We start from the raw sequence: 25749 nt of genomic DNA on the forward strand, positions 1-25749 counted from the left end.
TACTTCATGTTCGATTTGCCCTAATTTTATCAATAGATTATTGATACAACAGATGCATGTTATTCTAATTCTTTGTGAAATTTGCAGATTGGGAGATTTTCATGGAAAATCCCATATATGGTAGCTTTATTTATCACTTCGTATTTTTTAATTTCTCTAAGGAAGTGTTGTTTGATTCAATCGGCTATTAATGGCTTAAATTGTAACAACCCAAACCAACCCGGGAGCAAACCACGTCCAAAAATACAAAATAAAAAAAAAATTGCTGCACAGTGAATTGGCGCGGCGCGCCAGGATGGCCGCGCGGCGCGCCATTCGGGTCTGTCCGGAAAGTCTCAAAATGCGAAAAAGATCGACTAGTTCCCGACATTTTTAGACGACACGCTTTTAACCACACATTCAAATATGTAAAACTAACACAATTCAAACGTAAAATGAGTTTTACAAAGCGGGGCCCACTTCGGCTGTTTTACGAGTTTAGTACAAATTATGAGTTTCGATCGCCAAAAAGTTTAAGTACCAAACTACACTACGAGCATGGCGTTTGGGATTAAACTACCCAAGTCTCGGTCAAACTCCAAGAACTAAACTTCCAAAAAGCGTCCCTTAACAAGCGGGATCTCTAATCCAACCGTATGCCCTTACCCTTATCCACGCCGGAACCTATAAAATGGTAAACAACGAGAGGGTAAGCTAACGTTTAGTGAGTAGAATAAATATATACATGCATATAAGACTTACCTACTCGCATCCACGATATCATATAACGCATACAAACGCATAACGCCTCAATAACAAGCTAGTACCATCAAATCGTACAACTAGCAACATCAATAGCATAATATTCATAATAATAATTTAATGCTAACGTCAACAACTATAAACCATGGTTAACCAATATATTCGCAAGGGAATGACTTCGCGAAACAAGTCACCGATGTTCATAACAACCGTTAGCTCCCAAAAACGGCTATGGTATGCTAACCCCCGAGGTGTTCCAAAAACGGCTATGGCATCACCCCCAAGTGTTCCCAAAAACGGCTATGGCATCACTTGATCAACGTGTGAGTAAAACACGGCTATTACTCACAATCATGTACACAAACACGGCTATGTGCACAATAACTCGGATAATAATGTGGGAGTAAAACACGGCTATTACTCGCCACTATATGCACAAACACGGCTATGTGCATAAATATATAAAACGTGGACAAAACGGCTATGTCTCACAACTACGATCACAAAACGGCTATGTGACACCATTAATACGGTACGTAAATCATATACATACATATATAGATTTTCCACTCACCTCAAAGTCTTGATGAGAGGTTTATAAGCTCGGAAATCTTCAATGTAACGTACCTATTACATTATACATAATATCAATCACAAGCTCAAGTTGGTCAACCAACTCAAACTCCATTCTATAGTCATTTTGACCCATGGTGCAATCTCGACCCATTTGCACCCTTAACCCTAATATTTGGGTCAATCATAACCAAAACCCTAATCCTTAGCCAAGTTAAGTCCTAAGACGCTTTCCAAAACAAGGTTTATGCATCAAACACATACATTAACCCACTTATGACCATTTTGACCCATTTGACCATTTAAGTCAATACCCCCATTTCGGGTCATCCACTAACCCACTTAACACCCCTTTACATATATTTAAGTGTGCTAGTGATTTAACTAACTAATTTAAGCTCATAAACATAGGTTAGTACTTAGAAAACCCTAGTTAGTCAACTTTGAGTCTTCATGACCCAAATTCACCCAAAAACCCCTAATTCATTAACAAATGGGTTTTTATGTGCAAATAACCCAAACCCTAACCCTTAATACAATTAAAGTAAGAAATTAGGTTTTATAACTTACCAACATAATCACCACGTAGCTAGCGACTAGATGAACGACTTTAGAACTCGCACTAAGACCCGATTCAACTTCCTTCTTCCTTTAATGGAGCTCTCTCACTCTAGAACTTCCTCTCTCTCTAGGATTTAATGGAAAGTGATAAGGTAGATGGAAATGGAGTAAAGGAGACTCCAACAACTGATTTGGGGCCTTAAAGTTGGGCCCCAAAGTGATTTTATCAAATTGCCCCCAAAATATCTAATTTAAAAAGAAGGAAGAATCTGTCAGCCCGAAATGGCGCGGCGCGCCATAAGGCCGCGCGGCTCGCCAAATGCCCAGTTCAGCTTCTTTTGCCCTTTAATTATATACAACGTAAACCCCACAACTTGAATCACTTATTCACACAAGTATACTATGAAATATTTGGGTCTTACAACTCTCCCCTACTTAATTCGGAGCGCGTCCTCGCGATCCACGCCGCATGACAAGAGGGAAGATAAACCAACACGAATTCTTCGGGTTCCCAAGTAAACTCGGAACCTTTACACCGACGCCATTGAACCTTAAAAGTTCTCACCTCCTTGTTACGCAACATTTTCACTTTCTCATCAAGTATAGCAATCGGCTCTTCAACATACTCCAACTTATTGTTCAGCTCGATTTCGTCTAATGGCATCCATGAAGAATCATCCGCAAGGCACTTACGGAGATGGGAAACATGAAACGTGTTATGGATCCCCGCAAGCTCTTCGGGTAATTCCAATCGATATGCAACTTCACCAACACGAGCTAAAACCTTGAATGGCCCAATAAATCGAGGAGCTAACTTTCCCCGTTTTCGAAATCGAATGATACCCTTCCATGGCGAAACCTTAAGCATTACCATGTCGCCTTCTTGAAATTCGATCGTTCGTCTACGCTTGTCGGCATACGACTTTTGTCTATCTTGAGCCTTTTTCAAATGCTCTCGAATCGTAACAATCTTGCTATTTGTTTCCAAAACCAAATCGGTGCTCCCGATTTCCTTTTGTCCCACTTCACCCCAACAAATCGGAGTTCGACACCTCCGCCCATAAAGCATCTCGTAAGGTGGCATCCCAATACTAGTGTGATAACTATTATTGTACGAGAATTCCACCAAGGGCAAATGCTCATCCCAACTACCACCGAAATCAATAATGCACGCCCGTAACATATCTTCCAAAGTTTGATTCGTACGTTTGGTTTGACCGTCCGTTTGAGGATGATACGCCGTGCTCAGCTTTAATTGCGTACCCATATCTTCATGAAATTTTTTCCAAAACCGAGATGTAAAACGGGTATCTCGATCCGAAATAATAGATATAGGAACACCGTGTCGAGAGATGACTTCCTTGATAAACAACTTAGCCAAAGTCTCCGACGATATCGCTTCCCGAATGGGAAGAAACAAAGCACTTTTCGTCAATCGATCAACTATCACCCAAATCGAGTCAAATTGGGTTCTCGCCGTTTTAGGTAACTTTGTGATGAAATCCATGGTAATGTGCTCCCATTTCCACTTCGGGATTTCTAACGGTTGTAACTTACCATACGGCTTTTGGTGCTCGGCCTTAACATTGCAAACACGTGACGCATTGCTCAACGTACTTTACAACATCACGTTTCATGCCTGGCCACCAATAATCTTTCTTTAAGTCAAGATACATTTTCGTCGCGCCCGGATGAATGGAATACTTTGACTTATGTGCTTCATCAAGTAGCACTTGTCGATAATCACCCATCAAACCACGTGAACCCATAGTAATGAATTCCGATTGTCCCACAATTCGTTCCGCATGCTTGTTATGAACGTAAGCCTCTATTTGAATCACACCAAGTTTTTCAAGAAAATCGTTAGTAATAATCATACGTAACAATCCCAATCGTAACGCCGGGTGATGACTCTTTCGACTTAACGCATCCGCGACCACATTCGCCTTGCCCGGATGATAAAGTATTTCACAATCATAATCTTTCACCACGTCCATCCACCTACGTTGACGATAATTCAAATCTCGTTGATTAAAGAGATGTTTCAAACTCTTATGATCCGAATATATCGTACTCCTGACACCATACAAGTAGTGGCGCCAAATTTTCAACGCATGCACAACCGCTGCCAACTCAAGATCATGAGTCGGATATCTCGTTTCGTGTTCCTTTAATTGTCGAGAGGCATAAGCGATGACTTTACCTCTTTTCATTAGAACACACCCGAGCCCATTTAACGAAGCATCACAATAAACCGTCATGTCTTCCACCCCTTCCGGCAAAACTAACACCGGAGCTTGGCACAACTTCTCTTTTTTAACAATTGAAAAGCAATTTCTTGCTCGTTCTCCCAAACAAACCTCGCGTTCTTCCTTGTCAATTTCGTCAACGAAGAAGCAATCTTAGAAAAGTCTTGGATAAACCGACGATAATAACCGGCTAATCCGAGAAAACTTCGGACCTCCGTAGGCGTAGTCGGTTGTCTCCAACTCTTCACCGTCTCAATCTTCCCCGGATCTACTTGAATACCGTCTTTGTTCACAATGTGGCCAAGGAATTGAACCTCCCTTAGCCAAAATTCACATTTGGAGAACTTGGCATACAACTTCTCCTTTCTTAACGTCTTCAATACTTCACGCAAATGACGTTCATGTTCGTTCATACTTTTCGAGTAGACTAGTATGTCGTCAATGAACACAATCACCGACTTGTCCAACATAGGTTGGCACACTCGGTTCATAAGGTCCATGAATGCCGCCGGTGCATTCGTAAGACCAAAAGGCATAACCACTGATAATGCTAAAAACGAACATATATTTCATAGCATTATTCCTCAAGAAAGACAAGCTTTTAGTTGCAATTGTTCTATTTACAAGTGATATTCGTTTAAATATTAAAAGGTGAAGACAAAAGACAGATTCGACGAATTAAAGACGCAAACGACCAAAAAGCTCAAAAGTACAAAAGATAATCAAAGAGGTTCCAATTATTGATAAGAAACGTCTCGAAATTACAAGAGTACAAGATTCAAAACGCAAAGTACAAGATATTAAATTGTACGCAAGGACGTTCGAAAATCCGGAACCAGGACCAGAGTCAACTCTCAACGCTCGACGCAACGGACTAAAAATTACAAGTCAACTATGCACATAAATATAATATAATATTTAAATAATTCTTATAATTATTTATATATTATATTAATATTTAAAACCGTCGGCAAGAAAGACTCCAAAAGGGACTGAGCTGTAATTTCATTCTCCGCGACTCGCGGAGTTTGAAGGCCAAAAATGCCGCGAGTCGCGGAGCCCCAAAATATGAAACTCCCTATAAAAGCAACCGAATTCTGAGCATTTTTTCATCCATCATATATCATTCTCTCTATCTATATACGTAAAATATATATATATATAATTTATATTTATATTTTAATTTTAATTTTAATCCTAATAATAAGGGTATGTTAGCGAATGTTGTAAGGGTGTAAGTCGAAATTCTGTCCGTGTAACGCTACGCTATTTTTAATCATTGTAAGTTATGTTCAACCTTTTTAATTTAATGTCTCGTAGCTAAGTTATTATTATGCTTATTTAATCCGAAGTAATCATGATGTTGGGCTAATTACTAAAATTGGGTAATTGGGCTTTGTACCATAATTGGGGTTTGGATAAAAGAACGACACTTGTGGAAATTAGACTATGGGCTATTAATGGGCTTTATATTTGTTTAACTAAATGATAGTTTATTAATGTTAATATAAAGATTTACAATTGGGCGTCCCTATAAATTACCATATACACTCAATCGGACACGATGGGCGGGGTATTTATATGTACGAATAATCGTTCATTTAACCGGACACGGGAATGGATTAATAGCCACTAGAATAATTAAAACAGGGGTGAAATTATGTACAAGGACACTTGGTATAATTGATAACAAAATATTAAAACCTTGGGTTACACTCAGTCGACAACCTGGTGTTATTATTAAACAAAGTATTAAAATCTTGTTACAGTTTAAATCCCCAATTAGTTGGAATATTTAACTTCGGGTATAAGGATAATTTGACGAGGACACTCGCACTTTATATTTATGACTGATGGACTGTTATGGACAAAAACCAGACGGACATATTAAATAATCCAGGACAAAGGACAATTAACCCATGGGCATAAAACTAAAATCAACACGTCAAACATCATGATTACGGAAGTTTAAATAAGCATAATTCTTTTATTTCATATTTAATTTCCTTTATTTTATATTTAATTGCACTTCTAATTATCGCATTTTTATTGTTATTGTATTTAATTGCACTTTTAATTATCGTACTTTTTAATTATCGCAAGTTTATTTTATCGCACTTTTATTATTCGCAATTTCATTATCGTTATTTACTTTACACTTTAAATTAAGTCTTGTATTTATTTATTATTTTACATTTGGTTTTAACTGCGACTAAAGTTTTAAAATCGACAAACCGGTCATTAAACGGTAAAAACCCCCCTTTATAATAATAATATTACTTATATATATATTTGTATTTTTATAAAAGTAAACTAATATAGCGTTAAGCTTTGTTTAAAGATTTCCCTGTGGAACGAACCGGACTTACTAAAAACTAAACTACTGTACGATTAGGTACACTGCCTATAAGTGTTGTAGCAAGGTTTAAGTATATCCATTCTATAAATAAATAAATATCTTGTGTAAAATTGTATCGTATTTAATAGTATTTCCTTGTAAACTTTAATAGTATTATATACACTCTGCTCAAAACGATCAAGTATTTTTGGCGCCGCTGCCGGGGATCGCTTAAAAGCCGGAAGCGCAACGCTACATAAAAAAAAAAGATTTTTAGTTTACTTTTATTAAAATTCGTTTTTATAAAAGTACGTTTTAAATATTCGAAAATATAAAAAGAAAAACAAAAATTTATATATTTTTAAGAGTTTGTTAAAAGTTTTATAAGTTTCTTTATTTTTATTTTAGTTTATAAAAATATAAGTTTTATTTAAATATCTTTTATTTATATAAAAACAGAAAATTAGAAAACATAAAAAAAAAAAAACGCGTCGATTTAAAACTGTACCAGAGTTGAAATTTGAACCCCGCGAGTCGCGGGGTTTGCTGCATCGAATACCACAAGTCGCGGAGATAACCTGACACGCCGACAGAACCCTAATCAGGCATTAATTACGAATTATTATTATAATTATTACTATAAAACCCTAATTAGGTTTTAATTAAATATGTATTTTAGTTTTTATTAATATTTTGTTTAATTAGTTTAATTAAATTGTAAAATTAATAGTTTTAATAAATAAATAATATAAAAATAATATTTTTATAAAAATTGTACTTTTTATAACTTTTTGTATATTTTTATATTTTGTCCCTTTTCAATCGTTTTAACGTAACTTTTGTATTTTTCGCTCATATTTAGTTTTAAACTTAGTTTTTGCCATAGTTATTTTTACTTCTAGATTTTTAGGCTTTTCCGTAAAATCCCTTAAGTGCTTTTTCTTTAGACTAAGATTTAGGTGCTTTAGAATTTTGCGACGCTTTTTTAAGTTTTAGTTTCTTTCTAAGTTATTTCCATTTGGGATTTAGTTTTTCCTGTAAGCTTTAATATTTTTAGACGACTTTTACCTATGTATCAATTATCATTCCAATTAGTAATCTCAATTTGCGATTATAATTTTAAGTTAGTTGTAGTAATAAGGTTAGGTTAGTCAAGTATTTTTAAGTTTTATAAGTTTCTTTTATTTTTCCGTCGCCTTTTATCTTTCTTTCTTATTTTTCTTTTTCGACCTTTTTCCGACGAACTCTTTTTCTTTCTTATTTCTCGCTATTCTAGTTTTTAGGACATAGATTTTTATTCTACTTCTTATCTAAATTTCTTAAAATTACGAAAATTTATTTTAAGTGGTTAAATTTATAGACATCAAAATTTTCTGGTTCGTAGTAATAGTTGGATTTGTACGTGGACCGGGTTATTGGAGCCAAACAGTCCTCAATTATATTGAGACCAAACGAATCCTGCCCCTCTGCTGCATCTTTTGACTATTCGAAACGTGGGCAAAATCAGAAAAGTCTATTGATTGGATAACTTATTATAATTTTTCTTTCCTTTTAAAAACTAATAGGATATTCAGTGAATGCACCGAGCAAGACGTTCACCACCTTTTGTACGTTCACCACCTGTAACTAGATCAAGACATTTAGCAAATATTACTGCCGTTGATTTTTCTTTAGAATAGTCATCCAGTCGACCAAGTACTCCAGTTCAAATTTCCGATAATCCATTTTTTGAACCCGACCTCACAATTGAGAATCCGGAGAATATTCAGGGACGATTCATAGATCCTGAACCACTAAACTTTCCTCCGGAACCACCAATCATTCAAACAGAGATTGTTGAGGAACGAACCATTAAATCAGAATCCTCTAGTGATTCCGATTCAACAAATTCAATTATGGAGAATCTGGAACCTTTAAGTATGGAAGACCGAATGAGAGCTAAACGCACTGGCCAAGGTCACGCAATTACTCATTCAGACATTAATGCGCCAGATTATGAAATCAAAGGACAAATTCTACACATGGTGACTAATCAATGCCAATTTAGTGGTGCGCCGAAGGAAGATCCAAATGAACATCTACGTACCTTTAATAGGATCTGCACACTATTTAAAATCCGAGAAGTGGAGGATGAACAGATATATCTCATGTTATTTCCCTGGACTTTAAAGGGAGAAGCCAAAGATTGGTTGGAATCGTTACCTGAAGGGGCGATTGATACATGGGATGTTTTAGTTGAAAAATTTCTTAAACAATTCTTTCCTGCATCTAAAGCCGTAAGACTTCAAGCAGAAATTGTTACGTTCACACAGAAGCCAAATGAAACTCTATATGAGGCGTGGACAAGATATGGAAAGTTGTTAAGAGGATGTCCGCAACATGGTTTAGATACCTGTCAAATAGTACAAATATTCTACCAAGGATGCGACATCACTACAAGGAAAGACATAGATATAGCAGCTGGTGGTTCTATTATGAAGAAAACCGAAACTGATGCTTACAAAATTATTTATAACACTGCTTCCCACTCACATGAGTGGCACCAAGAAAAAGATATCGTTAGATCATCTAAAGCAGCTAGAGCCGATTCTAGCCATGACTTAGATTCCATTTCTGCAAAGATAGATGCTGTCGAGAGACGAATGGAAAAGATGACTAAAGATATACACTCAATACGAATTAGTTGTGAGCAGTGTGGAGGACCACATTTGACAAAAGATTGTCTCAGTATTGAATTAACAATGGAACAAAGAGAGAATATTTCATACATAAACCAAAGGCCTGGAAATAATTATCAGAATAATTATCAACCGCCAAGACCGATTTACAATCAAAACCAGAATTATAACAGAAATATTCCATACAACAACCAACAAGGTCCTAGCAATCAACAAGTATCCAATAATACTTACAATCAGCAAAGACCTAATTTTCAAAACAAACCACCACAACAAACCGATGATAAAAATCCGAATTTAGAAGATATGATGACGAAGCTAGTTGAAACTCAAACACAGTTTTTCACATCTCAGAAACAAACTAATGAACAAAATGCTCAAGCATTTAGAAATCAACAAGCTTCTATTCAAAACCTGGAACAAGAAGTAAGTAACCTAGCAAGGTTAATAGGTGAAAGAAAACCGGGAAGTCTACCTAGTGATACAAATGCTAACCCCCGGAATGAAACAGCTAAAGCCATTACCACAAGAAGTGGTACAACACTTAAACCACCTGAAATACCTGTAACTTCTGATGAAGCTATTCCTACTCCACAAGAACCACAACCTGATCAAGATAAGGAAAAAGAACCGGTAGTTGAAAAGGTTAATGAAGATAACACAGTTAAGGATAAACCTTATGTAAAACCATACCAACCACCACTTCCTTACCCGAGTAAAATGAAGAAAGAAAAACTTGAAGCCGAGCAATCCAAATTCTTGGATATGTTTAAACAGATAAATGTAAATCTTCCTTTCATTGATGTGATTTCAGGAATGCCTAGATATGCTAAATTCTTGAAAGATCTAATCTCAAATAGAAAGAAAATGGAAGAACTCTCGGCTGTTACTATGAATGCTAATTGTTCAGCAGTGCTGTTGAATAAGATACCAGAAAAACTATCTGATCCAGGAAGTTTCACAATTCCATGTTTTCTGGGTAGTCTTAGTTCAATAGAAGCATTAGCAGATTTAGGTGCTAGTATAAATTTAATGCCGTATTCACTATACGCTAAACTAGACCTTGGAGAATTGAAACCAACCAGAATAAGCATACAACTAGCCGATAGATCAATAAAATATCCTAGAGGGATAATGGAGAACATGCTAGTTAAAGTTGGTACTTTAGTATTTCCAGTAGATTTTGTTGTTTTGGACATGGAAGAAGATTCTTAAGTTCCTCTCATATTAGGAAGACCATTCTTAAACACGGCTAAAGCAATGATAGACGTGTTCGGTAAGAAACTGACCCTAAGTATAGAGGATGAGAGTGTTACCTTTTCAGTTGATAGAGCAATGCAACAACCACAATCTGCAGATGCTACATGTTATTATATTCAAACTATAGATGCACATGCAGAATTATTAGAAGAATTTCCAGAATTACAAGGAACAGGAGAATGTTCTTTAGGAGAAGGTAATGAACCAATTGATAAAGCTGAAATGTTAGCTACACTTATAGCTAATGGATATGAACCAACAACAGAAGAAATTCAAATGCTAAAAGAAGAAGACAGATATCGATATAAATCATCGGTAGAAGAACCTCCGAAATTAGAGTTAAAGCCACTTCCAAACCATTTGGAATACGCTTATTTACATGGTGAATCTGAATTACCTGTAATAATATCGTCTTCTCTTACTGAAAATGAGAAATCACAACTCATTTCTGTGTTGAAAGCTCATAAACCAGCCATTGCATGGAAGATTCATGATATTAAAGGAATAAGTCCTTCGTATTGCACACATAAAATCCTTATGGAAGAAGGTCATAAAACGTATGTGCAACGCCAACGAAGACTAAATCCTAATATGCAAGATGTAGTTAAAAAAAGAGATTATTAAACTGCTAGATGCAGGTTTAATTTATCCAATCTCTGATAGTCCATGGGTAAGCCCAGTTCAATGCGTGCCTAAGAAGGGTGGCATGACTGTCATTACAAATGAGAAAAATGAGCTTATTCCTACTAGGACTGTAACAGGATGGCGTGTATGTATTGATTATAGAAAATTAAATGACGCCACCAGAAAAGATCACTTTCCCTTACCTTTCATAGATCAAATGTTGGAAAGATTAGCCGGAAATAGTTACTATTGTTTTCTAGATGGATTTTCCGGATATTTTCAAATTCCAATAGCACCCGAAGATCAAGAGAAAACCACATTCACGTGCCCTTATGGTACTTTTGCTTACAAACGCATGCCATTTGGACTTTGCAACGCCCCTGCAACCTTTCAAAGGTGTATGATGGCGATTTTTCATGACATGATAGAAGAATGCATGGAAGTTTTCATGGATGACTTTTCAGTCTTCGGTGATACATTTAAATCATGTCTAGTTAATCTGGAACGAATGCTTATTAGATGCGAACAATCAAATCTAGTTCTTAATTGAGAGAAATGCCATTTTATGGTTAAAGAAGGCATCGTTCTTGATCATAAAATTTCAAAAGAAGGAATTGAAGTGGATAGAGCTAAAGTAGATGTAATTGCTAAACTTCCACATCCCACCAATGTTAGAGGAGTTAGGAGTTTTCTAGGGCATGCCGGTTTTTACCGACGTTTCATAAAAGATTTTTCTAAAATTGCCACTCCTATGAATAAACTCCTAGAAAAGGATGCTCCATTCATCTTTTCAGATGAGTGTATCAAATCTTTTAATGTTCTTAAAGAAAAACTTACTAATGCGTCGATCATGATAACACCAAATTGGAATCTACCATTTGAACTAATGTGCGATGCAAGTGATTTTGCAATGGGAGCCGTTTTAGGACAAAGGATTGAAAAACGATTTCAACCTATATATTATGCTAGTAAGACATTACAAGGAGCACAAACGAACTATACAACTACTGAAAAAGAACTCCTTGCTATTGTCTTTGCTTTTGACAAATTTCGATCATATCTCGTTCTAGCAAAAACGGTGGTCTATACCGACCATTCTGCTCTTAGATACCTATTTTCGAAACAAGATGTTAAACCAAGATTAATCCGTTGGATCTTACTCTTACAAGAGTTTGATATTGAAATCCGAGATAAAAGAGGAGCAGAAAATCTCGCCGCTGATCATCTTTCTCGTCTTGAAAATCCCGAATTAGAAGTTCTAAATGAATCGGCCATACAAGACAACTTTCCTGATGAATATCTATTGAAGATAGATTATAAAGAAATTCCATGGTTTGCAGACTATGCAAACTACTTAGTTTGTGGATTCCTTGAAAAAGGATTAACGTACCAAAGACGAAAGAAATTCTTCAGTGATATAAAACACTATTTTTGGGAAGATCCACATCTGTTTAAAAGTTGTCCCGATGGAATAATACGCCGATGTGTATTTAGAGATGAAGCTAGTAAAATATTAAACCATTGTCACACAGGACCAACAGGAGGGCATTATGGGCCTCAACTAACAGCAAGAAAAGTTTATGATGCTGGATTCTATTGGCCTACAATTTACAAAGACGCACACCTTCTTTGCAAATCCTGTGATGCTTGTCAAAGGGCCGGAAAAATAAGTCAACGTGATGAAATGCCACAAAATGTCATCCAAGTATGTGAAGTATTTGACATTTGGGGTATTGACTTTATGGGTCCATTTCCAAAATCTCATAATAATCTATATATACTCGTAGCCATTGATTATGTATCTAAATGGGCGGAAGCACAAGCTCTCCCAACTAACGATGCACGAGTTGTAGTCAATTTTTTAAAACGTCTTTTTGCAAGGTTTAGAACACCGAAAGCTTTAATAAGTGATCGGGGTACTCATTTCTGTAATAATCAACTTGAGAAAGTTCTTAAAAGATATGGAGTAACGCATAAAATCTCCACCGCATATCATCCACAAACAAGTGGACAAGTTGAAAATACCAACCGAGCTTTAAAACGTATTCTAGAGAAAACCGTAGGATCAAATCCGAAGGAATGGTCCATTAAATTGGAGGATGCACTCTGGGCTTTTAGAACAGCCTACAAAACTCCAATTGGAACCACACCTTTTAGACTTGTTTATGGAAAAGCATGTCATCTTCCAGTAGAAATTGAACACAAAGCATTTTGGGCTTTGAAGACATGTAATCTTGATTTACATGAAGCCGGACGTCTACGATTAAGTCAACTAAACGAATTAGAAGAATTAAGACATGAAGCATACGAAAATTTGTTAATCTATAAAGAAAGAACGAAGAAATGGCATGATAAAAGAATCAGAAGTTCAAAAGAATTTAAAGAAGGAGACATAGTTCTTCTTTTCAATTCACGATTCAAGCTATTTCCTGGAAAATTGAAATCAAGATGGTCTGGACCATTCATAGTCAAAAGAGTTTTTCCATACGGAACAGTAGAATTGATAAATTCAAATGGGATTGAATTTAAAGTTAATGGTCACAGAGTTAAACATTACATACATGGTCCGATGGAAGTCGACAACGAAGTTAATCACAATTTCGACACCACAACTAACTAAGTGTGGGGAGAATCAAGGGGTTTATGTATTTCTGTTAGAGTTAGATTGTCTGTTTTCATGTAGTTCTCGAAAATGGAACCCGAATGGTCTTTCCCTAGCAGACCCTAAAGAACTAGTCTTCTCCCTCCATTCTGAATTTTTATTTTTTTAGGTTTTTACAAAATGAAGACTTCCTGTGAACTAAACCATGGTCTAATGCTACACGCTTTGATCACTAAACGTAATAATGACACACTTCCGAGTGAAATAGTATCAGTAATCAGAGAAAGAATGGACGGAGTTAGAAAAGAATCCAGATGCGAAGATAATAAGTTACAATTTGGTAAAGGAAAATCAAAATCCATAGCGAAAAGAAGAGCACGACACCTAGAAAGATGTCACAAATGCGGAAAATGGTCACATGGAGGTAAATGTTCAAATAATCAAACCTATTCAAATACCGAATTTGTTACTTTATGCAGAGATGGACCGTTCGTATGTTTAGAAGAAAAGACACTGAATGCTCGAGGTTACGCCTATGTAGCCATGGAAAACCAATTAAACCGACTATCTTATGAATGGGATAGATCATATAACTAAGAAATCTATTTCACAGGTAAGTCTGTACAGTTTTTATTTTATTTTTTTTATTTTTAACCTTTTGATAATAAACGCTAATTTGTTCGCTAAAAAGTATTAAATTGGTATTGAATAAAATTAGGTTTGGCGACCGAAATTATTGATATCATTCAAAAATTTATTACATCACTGCGAAATTTAACGTTTATTCTTAAGGTATAAATATCTTTAATCAATCAACCCAAAATATTTCAAAAATTCGTCATGAGTTAAATTAGGTCTTGGAACCGAAATTACTTTACCGAAAAGAGGGGCGCATATTTTTGATAATATTTGATTGATTAAAGTGGGATAAAAAGCCAAAAAGATTTTTAATTTTATTTTTACCATGTTTTTAAAATTAATATTTAAATCTTAAATTAATATTGTAAACTTTGTAAAAACAATATATTTAAAATTGTAAATATTTGAAAAATTAATATAAGTTTGGTGTGAATTTATAATATGAATTTTTAAATTAAGATTGGTGTGAATTTTTTATTTTTAAAATATGAATTTTTAATTTTATGCATTTTAAATTTTAAGTTTGGTGTGAATTTTTAATATTAATTTTGAATTTCATATTTAAGTTGTGTGAATTTAAAAACAAAAATTTACTTTATCTCATTAAGTTAAAAATATGATTTTTAAAATTCGTCGTAAGTTGAAGACTAGGTCTTTGAACCGAAATTGCTTTACCCGAGGGAGGGACGAGAACTTTTATTATCATTATTTTTAATCTTATTGAATTAAAGTATGCCAAAAACATTAAAAAACCCCAAAAATCTTAGCATTTAAAACAATCGCTACAAAAAGACAAATTTTAAAATTTTGTCGAGGGACGGACTAGGACATCGATCCGAAACGACCTCGTCCTAAATAACAAGGGAAACAAAATTTTAAAATTAATTAGTTAATTGTTTTAATAAGTTAAAGATTATAAAAAAAAAAAAAATTACCAAACTCCGCGACTCGCGGAGTTTGGAGGTTTAATCCCCGCGAGTCGCGGGAGGACCAATTTACAGAACAAAAAAATATAGCTGAACGAACAGCTCAAACCAACCCACAAAAACAGAAAACACTGCGAAATAACAGCGAAAATCCCGAAAAATACACCCCAAAATCACAATTTTTAACCGTTAATCATCAAATCTTTTACTAAAATCATGTTGAGAAGGATGCTATCAAGGAATTACTCAAGAAAAACGGTAAATTTCTACACATAAACACCATTTAATCCGAAATTAGTGTTCTTGAGCAATTTTTTCCCCAATTTGATATTGATGCTTTTTAGTGTAATCAAGTCTTTAAAGGTTTATGTATTATGCTTGTATAACCTAGATTGATGCTTTTTAACATGATTAGAAGCCTTAAACTTCAAATTTTGAGTAATCTAGGGTTTGTGTTCTTGAGCAAATTTGGGGCTTTTTGATATAAACAGGTTATGGCCGATTTTTGTCATGAATTGTTGCTAAATTAAGTAGTGTAACATGTTTAGGTAGTTAAATGATCCAAACTTTGAGCCTAAACATGATTTTGAGAATTAAAGTGGACTTTTTCAAAGTCTAAAATTCATGAACTTGATTTTTGAGAGATAATGCCATTTGAGACCTGTTTAATTGCTAGTAATGATTATTTTAACATGTTATTTGAGTTAAATGCTTATGAACTTGGCGAACATTTTCGTATATGCTTATTTGAAAAAGTGTAGATTTGATAAAAATGTGAAAATAAGCTTAAGTTTGATATAAATTGATCATGTCATTGTAATTATTTTGATTGATGATTTTGCTGACACTAATGCATATTTGGATGCACAAAAATTGTGTTTGATGTGTTTTGCAGACTGAAAGGGGTGAATCTTCATCCCAAGCTCGCAATGCTCCTGCTGAGAATGCGGAACAACAGGAGGTGGATAACTACTACAAGCAGGATATACCTCATCCAGTCATGACCTTTTCTGATATGCACTTGGAAGAGTTGCACCCGAACCTGAGATTTGACAGACTTTGGATAGATTATCCAAAATACCAAAGGGGTTTGCATACTCTTCATTCTAAGGTTGTTGAGGTACCGAGGGTCATAGAATGGGGACCCTTAGAAGCTGTAGAATTGGCCGGGCCAATTAGGGAATTACTTGTACAGAGGTATGGTAATTCTACTTTTAATGACTGGGTACGTTTATTCACCATGCGTAGACCTGTATATAAAGTATGGTGTGAAGAATTGTTATGTAGTATAGAATTAAATGATCGGGTAGCTAGTTTAACCGATCGATCTTTTATTAGATTTTTGTTAGGAGGTTCGATGCGCCACATGTCTTTACTAGACATGGCTCAGGCTTTACGTATATATACGCCTGAGGAGTTAGCATCTGCTGATTGAAGAGGGTTGATACTAAACGGTAGAAAGATAAATGAAAATTTTGATACACACGGTGTATGGAGTCAAATGACAAGCCATCACCGATTCAAAGGGGGAAATTACTCTTATTTGGATATAGATAGAGCCGAATTAAGAGTGATTCATAGGTTTTTAGCTAATTCGATTACACAAAGAGGTAAGAACAAGGAAAAGGTAAATGAACAGGATTTGTTTTACCATATGTGTATTCGAGACCCACAAAGCGCTGTAAGTATACCGTATTGTGTGGGTTATTATTTATCAGCTATGGTTAGGGGGATGAGACCGCATAGCATAATAGGAGGTGGTATTTTTATTACTTTGATTGCTGAATATCTCGGTGTGGATATAAGTCGGGGGGGATTATTAGTCGAAGAACCAGAACCCCGCGATACTATAGGTTTAAATGTATACCATGGTGAGAAAATTTTGAAGAGGCGAAATAACGCCGCAGTACAATACCATGGTAGACATCCACAGGTTGAGAGAAACCAACAGCAAGGTAATGTAGGAGGGGGAAATGAAATACAAGAAATGCAAAGGTTTATAGCTTCACAGGAGTACGAAAATGCTAGACAGAGAGCATTTGAAGATTGGCAAGTTCATCAGAACCAAATCATAGCTCATTGCCAACATATAAGTAGAAACTATATTCCTACACCAAAACCCATCTTCCCTCCCTGGTCTATAGAGATGCAACCACCGTATCCTACGTATAACCCTGCCGAAGCATTCTATAGCACCTATGGTTATGCCTGGAACCCCTATTGGTACCAGTATCATCCCTAGTCTACTTAGTTTTATTTATTTTGTAATTTGTTATATTGAAACATTTAATACTTATGTTAATATTGTAATGGTTTTTATAATTTTCTAACTTTTATTCTTAAGATTTTAATAATTTTTGAATGTGGGGTAATATACCAAACTTCAAAAATATGTATATATGTTTGCAGTTTATCTTATGTACACAACAGGGTAAAACAACGCATTTTCAAAGACTGGCATTAAGTTTAGCAAAAACAACTAATTTTGACGACAAGATGCAAAATATATGTGAAATAACAACAAGACGGAATGAACAAATGATGTGCACCATTCATCATTCAGCAAACAAACGCCAATATGTTTGGAAACTTTGGTAAAATTTAATCATTTTCACACAAATCACCCTCAATAATTTAAATTGTTACTGATTTCTTGCAAATGAGGGCATTGCAAGATCTTAAGTGTGGGAAGGGGTTAAATTCTTTCGGATTTTAAAATTTTTACTTTAAACACTGGGTTACCATTAAAAATACTAGTAAAGCAGTAGTTGTATTAGAATCTAGTGCTCGCTGATAATAAAGAACAGCCCTAGTCTTATATACTGACTACCCAATTCTAGTAAAATTTTACAAAATTTTCAATTAAATGAACTCAAAATCATGTTTATACATATTTATGAACGATAAAACTAGGTTATAACACCGAAATTATTGTTACCTCGAAAAGGACATAAATTGAGAAACAAACCAAAATGTTAAAATTCATTTAAAATGGAATAGAGGACGATAAAAAAGGAAAATAAAAGCCAAGTGTGGGAAAAATTACCAAGTTATCTTAAACATATGTCACGTATATCTGTAACAAATAACTGAAAATACTTTTGCTTTGGACTAAACTAAACTGTTTTACCCGATGAAAGAAAAGAAGAGATGGATCTACACGATGAATCAATTCCATCATTAAAAGGAAGTAAAGTCTTCCGAAAAAGACACGCGCTTCTTGATTTAGGTCAGGAAGTTGTCGTCCAGACCAGCTGTAGGTTGACGAAAAATCTAGAAAAGTCATCACTAAAATCAGCAGGAAATCCACGGACCTCAGCATTAAACAGGGTCGCCAAGTGGTCAGATTTATCCTAACCATGAGAAAGATTTATCTCGTAAAATGGGGGGGCACCATGCAAATTAGCTGGATAAGACTAATGAATCAGATCCCCAGAAAGGATAATCTCCTTAAAGATTAAAAATCAGCTTTTAAGACTGATATTACTCAATCCTTGAGATTGACCTTAAAGATTGAGAATTACAAACTCATGGAATTCAATGATATCTAAACTCGAGCTTGAACGAGAAAATATTTTGATAAAATTACAAACCGATTTGTTTTCTGAAAACCCTATTTTCAATGCGTTCATTACCATTGAACGTAAAATCCTAGGAATTCACCTGGAATTCATTAGGTCACCTGAACTAAATCGGGTGTCAACCGTAAGAACGGTGGTTGCATAGCATGGTCAAAGACAGGACCTTGTGCCAGACCGAAAAATTATAAGGGTGAGCTTTACTATTGCTCCTACCAAGGATAGTAATTGCTTCCGACACGTTATAGACCATAATTAAAAGCAAGTCACGGGACATTGCCTTAACAGTTGCTTGTTCAACGCTTTCCTTTACAACCGGACGGTAGTTTACCGAAAGGTAATATACGGGACAAGTAAACTGGACGTGTTGCTTTCCAAATACAAGGTTAGCAAGTGGGTGACACAAAACTGCAAGTTTTGAGCTAAAATTTTCAATTCTGAAACTCACCAAACCCACAAAAATATTTTGCAAACACCGGTAAAGGGTTATTCCGGAAAACTTATCTAGGGTAAAAACTAGATTTAATTTTCAAAAGATCAAATGTTTTCATAAAGATCCAATTTCCTTAATGGATCTAAATTTTTATAGTCATGTGGGACTGTAAACCATATCGTTACTACCATTGTTTATACCGCCGTATAGAAATTACTGATGTACAAAGTGTGAAGAATAAAGAAGCGATTCTTGTATTTCAAGACGATATTGCTTGAGGACAAGCAACGCTCAAGTGTGGGAATATTTGATAATGCTAAAAATGAACATATATTTCATAGCATTATTCCTCAAGAAAGACAAGCTTTTAGTTGCAATTGTTCTATTTACAAGTGATATTCGTTTAAATATTAAAAGGTGAAGACAAAAGACAGATTCGACGAATTGAAGACGCAAACGACCAAAAAGCTCAAAAGTACAAAAGACAATCAAAGAGGTTCCAATTATTGATAAGAAACGTCTCGAAATTACAAGAGTACAAGATTCAAAACGTAAAGTACAAGATATTAAATTGTACGCAAGGACGTTCAAAAATCCGGAACCAGGACCAGAGTCAACTCTCAACGCTCGACGCAACGGACTAAAAATTACAAGTCAACTATGCACATAAATATAATATAATATTTAAATAATTCTTATAATTATTTATATATTATATTAATATTTAAAACCGTCGGCAAGAAAGACTCCAAAAGGGACTGAGCTGTAATTTCATTCTCCGCGACTCGCATAGTTTGAAGGCCAAAAATGCCGCGAGTCGCGGAGCCCCAAAATATGAAACTCCCTATAAAAGCAACCGAATTCTGAGCATTTTTTCATCCATCATATATCATTCTCTCTATCTATATACGTAAAATATATATATATATAATTTATATTTTAATTTTAATTTTAATTTTAATCCTAATAATAAGGGTATGTTAGCGAATGTTGTAAGGGTGTAAGTCGAAATTCTGTCCGTGTAACGCTACGCTATTTTTAATCATTGTAAGTTATGTTCAACATTTTTAATTTAATGTCTCGTAGCTAAGTTATTATTATGCTTATTTAATCCGAAGTAATCATGATGTTGGGCTAATTACTAAAATTGGGTAATTGGGCTTTGTACCATAATTGGGGTTTGGATAAAAGAACGACACTTGTGGAAATTAGACTATGGGCTATTAATGGGCTTTATATTTGTTTAACTAAATGATAGTTTGTTAATGTTAATATAAAGATTTACAATTGGGCGTCCCTATAAATTACCATATACACTCGATCGGACACGATGGGCGGGGTATTTATATGTACGAATAATCGTTCATTTAATCGGACACGGGAATGGATTAATAGCCACTAGAATAATTAAAACAGGGGTGAAATTATGTACAAGGACACTTGGTATAATTGATAACAAAATATTAAAACCTTGGGTTACACTCAGTCGACAACCTGGTGTAATTATTAAACAAAGTATTAAAATCTTGTTACAGTTTAAATCCCCAATTAGTTGGAATATTTAACTTCGGGTATAAGGATAATTTGACGAGGACACTCGCACTTTATATTTATGACTGATGGACTGTTATGGACAAAAACCAGACGGACATATTAAATAATCCAGGACAAAAGACAATTAACCCATGGGCATAAAACTAAAATCAACACGTCAAACATCATGATTACGGAAGTTTAAATAAGCATAATTCTTTTATTTCATATTTAATTTCCTTTATTTTATATTTAATTGCACTTCTAATTATCGCATTTTTATTGTTATTGTATTTAATTGCACTTTTAATTATCGTACTTTTTAATTATCGCAAGTTTATTTTATCGCACTTTTATTATTCGCAATTTCATTATCGTTATTTACTTTACGCTTTAAATTAAGTCTTGTATTTATTTATTATTTTACATTTGGTTTTAACTGCGACTAAAGTTTTAAAATCGACAAACCGGTCATTAAACGGTAAAAACCCCCTTTATAATAATAATATTACTTATATATATATTTGTATTTTTATAAAAGTAAACTAATATAGCATTAAGCTTTGTTTAAAGATTTCCCTGTGGAACGAACCGGACTTACTAAAAACTACACTACTGTACGATTAGGTACACTGCCTATAAGTGTTGTAGCAAGGTTTAAGTATATCCATTCTATAAATAAATAAATATCTTGTGTAAAATTGTATCGTATTTAATAGTATTTCCTTGTAAACTTTAATAGTATTATATACAATCTGCTCAAAACGATCAACCACAAACTCAAAATGCCCATAACGCGTTCGAAAAGCAGTTTTCTCGATATCTTCCTCACGGACCCGCATTTGGTGATAGCCGGACCGTAGGTCGATTTTTGAGAAATACGTTGCACCTTGGAGTTGGTCAAACAAATCGTCAATCCTAGGCAAAGGATAACGATTCTTGATCGTCACTTTATTCAACTCCCGGTAATCGATGCACATCCGCATACTACCATCCTTCTTTTTCACGAATAAAACCGGAGCGCCCCATGGCGAAGCACTCGATCGAATAAAACCCTTCTCAAGTAACTCTTGGGTTTGATTTAACAACTCTTGCATTTCCGTCGGTGCTAAACGATAAGGAGTTTTAGCAATGGGGGTAGCCCCCGGAACCAACTCAATGCGAAATTCAACTTGTCTTTCCGCCGGAACACCCGGTAACTCGTCCGGAAAAACGTCTTCGAAATCACTAACCACTGGAATTTCACGAATGCGTGGTGACTCATCACGAGTATCAACAACATGGGCAAGAAAAGCCATGCCACCACTATCGAGGAGACGACGTGCCCGTGCAAAAGTGCATATCGGCACAAGTCTTCTACGCTTATCACCGTGAATAATTAACTCTCCCCCACTTGGTGTCTTCACACGAATAAATTTTTCATGGCATCCAATATCGGCTCTATTATGATCGAGCCAATCCATACCCACAACAATATCAAAATCGCCCAAAGTCATTGGAATGAGATCTATCTTAAAGTTTTCGACACCAAACACAACATCACAATTTTTGCACACATTGACCACTAGCACTGTCTTGCCGTCCGCTATTTCGACTTCTACCGGACGAGTTAACTTAGCTAACGGTCTATTAAGTTTAGGCACAAATTTAGGACACACAAACGACAAATTTGCACCACTTTCAAAGAGAATCCTTGCCGGATTAGAATTAACCATGAAAGTACCTGAGACAACTTCGTTCGATTGTTTGGCTTCATCATTGGTCATCAAATAGTTGCGACCCCTAGCCGTACCTGCCGCCTTTTCTAACTTCTTGACATGATCATTATTCAAATCGGGACATTTCAGCCTCTTGTGCCCCTCCTTCCCACAATTAAAACATGTGACCGACTTGGTCAAACAATCACGGGCGTAATGACCCGACTTTCCGCAACTATAACAAGTAGGCGCAAAAGTATTTGAACCACCCTTCTTCACACTTCCGACGCTTTCGGACCCCTTCTTGTTCTTTTTGTGAGAAAAGCTCGATTGACTCGAATTCTCGAACTTCCTCTTTCCAAAAGTAAAACTACTCCTTCTCAACACAAGCGCTTCAAAACCCTTTGCCATATTGAACAATTCATCAAAGCTCTTCACCACGTTCACACTAATTTTCTCTTGATAGTTATCATTCAAGATTCGATAGAAATCTTCTTTCAACATTTTATCATTCCCGACATACTCCGGGCAAAATTGGGTCTTGGACAAAAACACGGATTTGAGAGTGTTCAAATCCATCGACCCTTGCCTCAAGGAACGTAGTTCATCCTTAAGCCTTGTAAGATCGGCCGAAGTTCGGTATTCATCGAAAAACTCCGCCTTGAATTCATCCCATGTGAACTTTATGCACTGTTCTTCGCTATAAAGTCGGATCTTTGTGTCCCACCACAATTTAGCATCACTTCTTAACAAGCTACAACCATATCTCGTCTTTTTATCAAGAGGGCATTCACACGTACAAAAAGCCCCCTCCATGTCGGAGATCCAACGGGCACTCTTAAGTGGGTCCCGTTCACCATCGAAGGTAGGAGGTTGAGAGTCCTTGAAATTCTTATAGAAGAAGTCCCATCTCCCCACATTATCCCCTTGAAGAACGACCTTCACTTGCTCCTTGACTACATTGACTAATTGCTCGTCAATCGTATCTAGAAACATTTTCTTAACATCCTCGAGGAACTCCGCCTTTTGTCGTTTAAAGATGGCCTCAACTTTGGCCGTGAACTCAACGTCCTCACTCGTACTTCCGTCATTGGTGTCGTGTCCATTTCTCATCTTCATTCTATAAAACGGAAAAGATTTAAACAACGAAACGAAAGGACTTAACTCATAAGTATATACATATACACCACACTACTCCATCTTGCTCGACAATTGTCGTACATTACTTGTTTGACACGATTTGCACCCGTAACAACGGTAGCTAATCATTGTTACGCGAGCACGTCGCATTAACTTGCTAGTACTACGTCCATCTCGCTTGATGATTGCTAAACACAACACAAAACCATTAGCACAAGGTTAGTTCACATAAACCAAAGTACTAACAATTCCCGATTAGACCCAAAGTCCTACAAGTTCCGCATAACACGTACACACAATAAAGTCTAAGTCTAGGCACCTATCTCAAGTCGCCTAAATCCCTTAGACCATGCTCTGATACCACTTGTAACAACCCAAACCAACCCGCGAGCAAACCACGTCCAAAAATACAAAATAAAAATAAAAAATTGCTGCACAGTGAATTGGCGCGGCGCGCCAGGATGGCCGCGCGGCGCGCCATTCGGGTCTGTCCGGAAAGTCTCAAAATGCGAAAAAGATCGACTAGTTCCCGACATTTTTAGACGACACGCTTTTAACCACACATTCAAATATGTAAAACTAACACAATTCAAACGTAAAATGAGTTTTACAAAGCAGGGCCCACTTCGGCCGTTTTACGAGTTTAATACAAATTATGAGTTTCGACCGCCAAAAAGTTTAAGTACCAAACTACACTACGAGCATGACGTTTGGGATTAAACTACCCAAGTCTTGGTCAAACTCCAAGAACTAAACTTCCAAAAAGCGTCCCTTAACAAGCGGGATCTCTAATCCAACCGTATGCCCTTACCCTTATCCACGCCGGAACCTATAAAATGGTAAACAATGAGAGGGTAAGCTAACGCTTAGTGAGTAGAATAAATATATACATGTGAAAGGACCCATTCATATACATTATAAACGATTCACAATAGTTGATTACATTGCGAGGTATTTGACCTCTATATGATACATTTTACAAACATTGCATTCGTTTTTAAAAGACAAACTTTCTTTACATCGAAAATTGACAGGCATGCATACCATTTCATAATATCCACTATCCAACTATAAATTGATTTAATAATAATCTTTGATGAACTCAATGACTCGAATGCAACGTTCTTCGAAATATGCTATGAAAGACTCCAAGTAATATCTTTAAAATGAGCAAATGCACAGCGGAAGATTTCTTTAACACCTGAGAATAAACATACTTTAAAGTGTCAACCAAAAGGTTGGTGAGTTCATTAGTTTATCATAATCATTTATTTTCATCATTTTAATAGACCACAAGAATTTCATTTCCAGTTCTCATAAATATACGTCCCATGCATAGAGACAAAAATAATCATTCATATGGTGAACACCTGGTAACTGACATTAACTAGATACATATAAGAATATCCCCTATCATTCCGGGATCCTCCTTCGGACATGATATAAATTTCGAAGTACTAAAGCATCCGGTACTTTGGATGGGGTTTGTTAGGCCCAATAGATCTATCTTTAGGATTCGCGTCAATTAGGGTGTCTGTTCCCTAATTCTTAGATTACCAGACTTTAATAAAAAGGGGCATATTCGATTTCGATAATTCAACCATAGAATGTAGTTTCAATTACTTGTGTCTATTTCGTCAAACATTTATAGAAGCGCATGTATTCTCAGTCCCAAAAATATAAAGGGTAAAAAGGCAAATGAAACTCACCATACTGTATTTCGTAGTAAAAATACATATAACGTCATTGAACAAGTGCAAGGTTGGCCTCGGATTCACGAACCTAAATTAATTATATATATTTATGTGTTGGTCAATATTTGTCTAACAAATTAGGTCAAGTCATAGTGTACCACAATCCTAATGCTCGAGACTAATATGCAAAAGTTAACAAAAGTAAATTTGACTCAAAATAATTTCCAAAAATTTATACATGATTAATATATAGTTTAAATATCATCGTTTTATATTTTTAAATATTTTTAAAAGATTTATTAGAGTAAATAATATAATTTATTTATTAATAAATAAAATTTTATATTATATTTATATAATAAAATATACTTTTATATATATTAAGTAATAAAATTTATAGGGTTCATTTAATATTATAAAGATAATATGATACGTATTATTAAAGTAAGTTATTACACGTAGTAAAATATGTTTGTATCAAAT

General features: G+C 35.4%; 1 long non-coding RNA gene across 2 annotated transcripts in view; it reads left to right on the top strand.

Moving 5' to 3' along the window:
- Nucleotides 1-25749, top strand: part of LOC139904343 (uncharacterized) — a 41921-nt gene that overhangs the window by 202 nt on the left and 15970 nt on the right. Inside the window, exon 2 of one of the 2 annotated variants that reach the window (XR_011778741.1) lies at nt 88-120. The exons of the other annotated variant lie outside the window; for it this stretch is intronic. This is a non-coding gene — a long non-coding RNA (uncharacterized lncRNA). The remainder of the gene's footprint in view (nt 1-87; nt 121-25749) is intronic. 2 annotated transcript variants of the gene reach the window in all.

This window comes from Rutidosis leptorrhynchoides, chromosome 4, assembly GCF_046630445.1.
Source record: "Rutidosis leptorrhynchoides isolate AG116_Rl617_1_P2 chromosome 4, CSIRO_AGI_Rlap_v1, whole genome shotgun sequence".
NCBI lineage: Eukaryota > Viridiplantae > Streptophyta > Magnoliopsida > Asterales > Asteraceae > Rutidosis > Rutidosis leptorrhynchoides.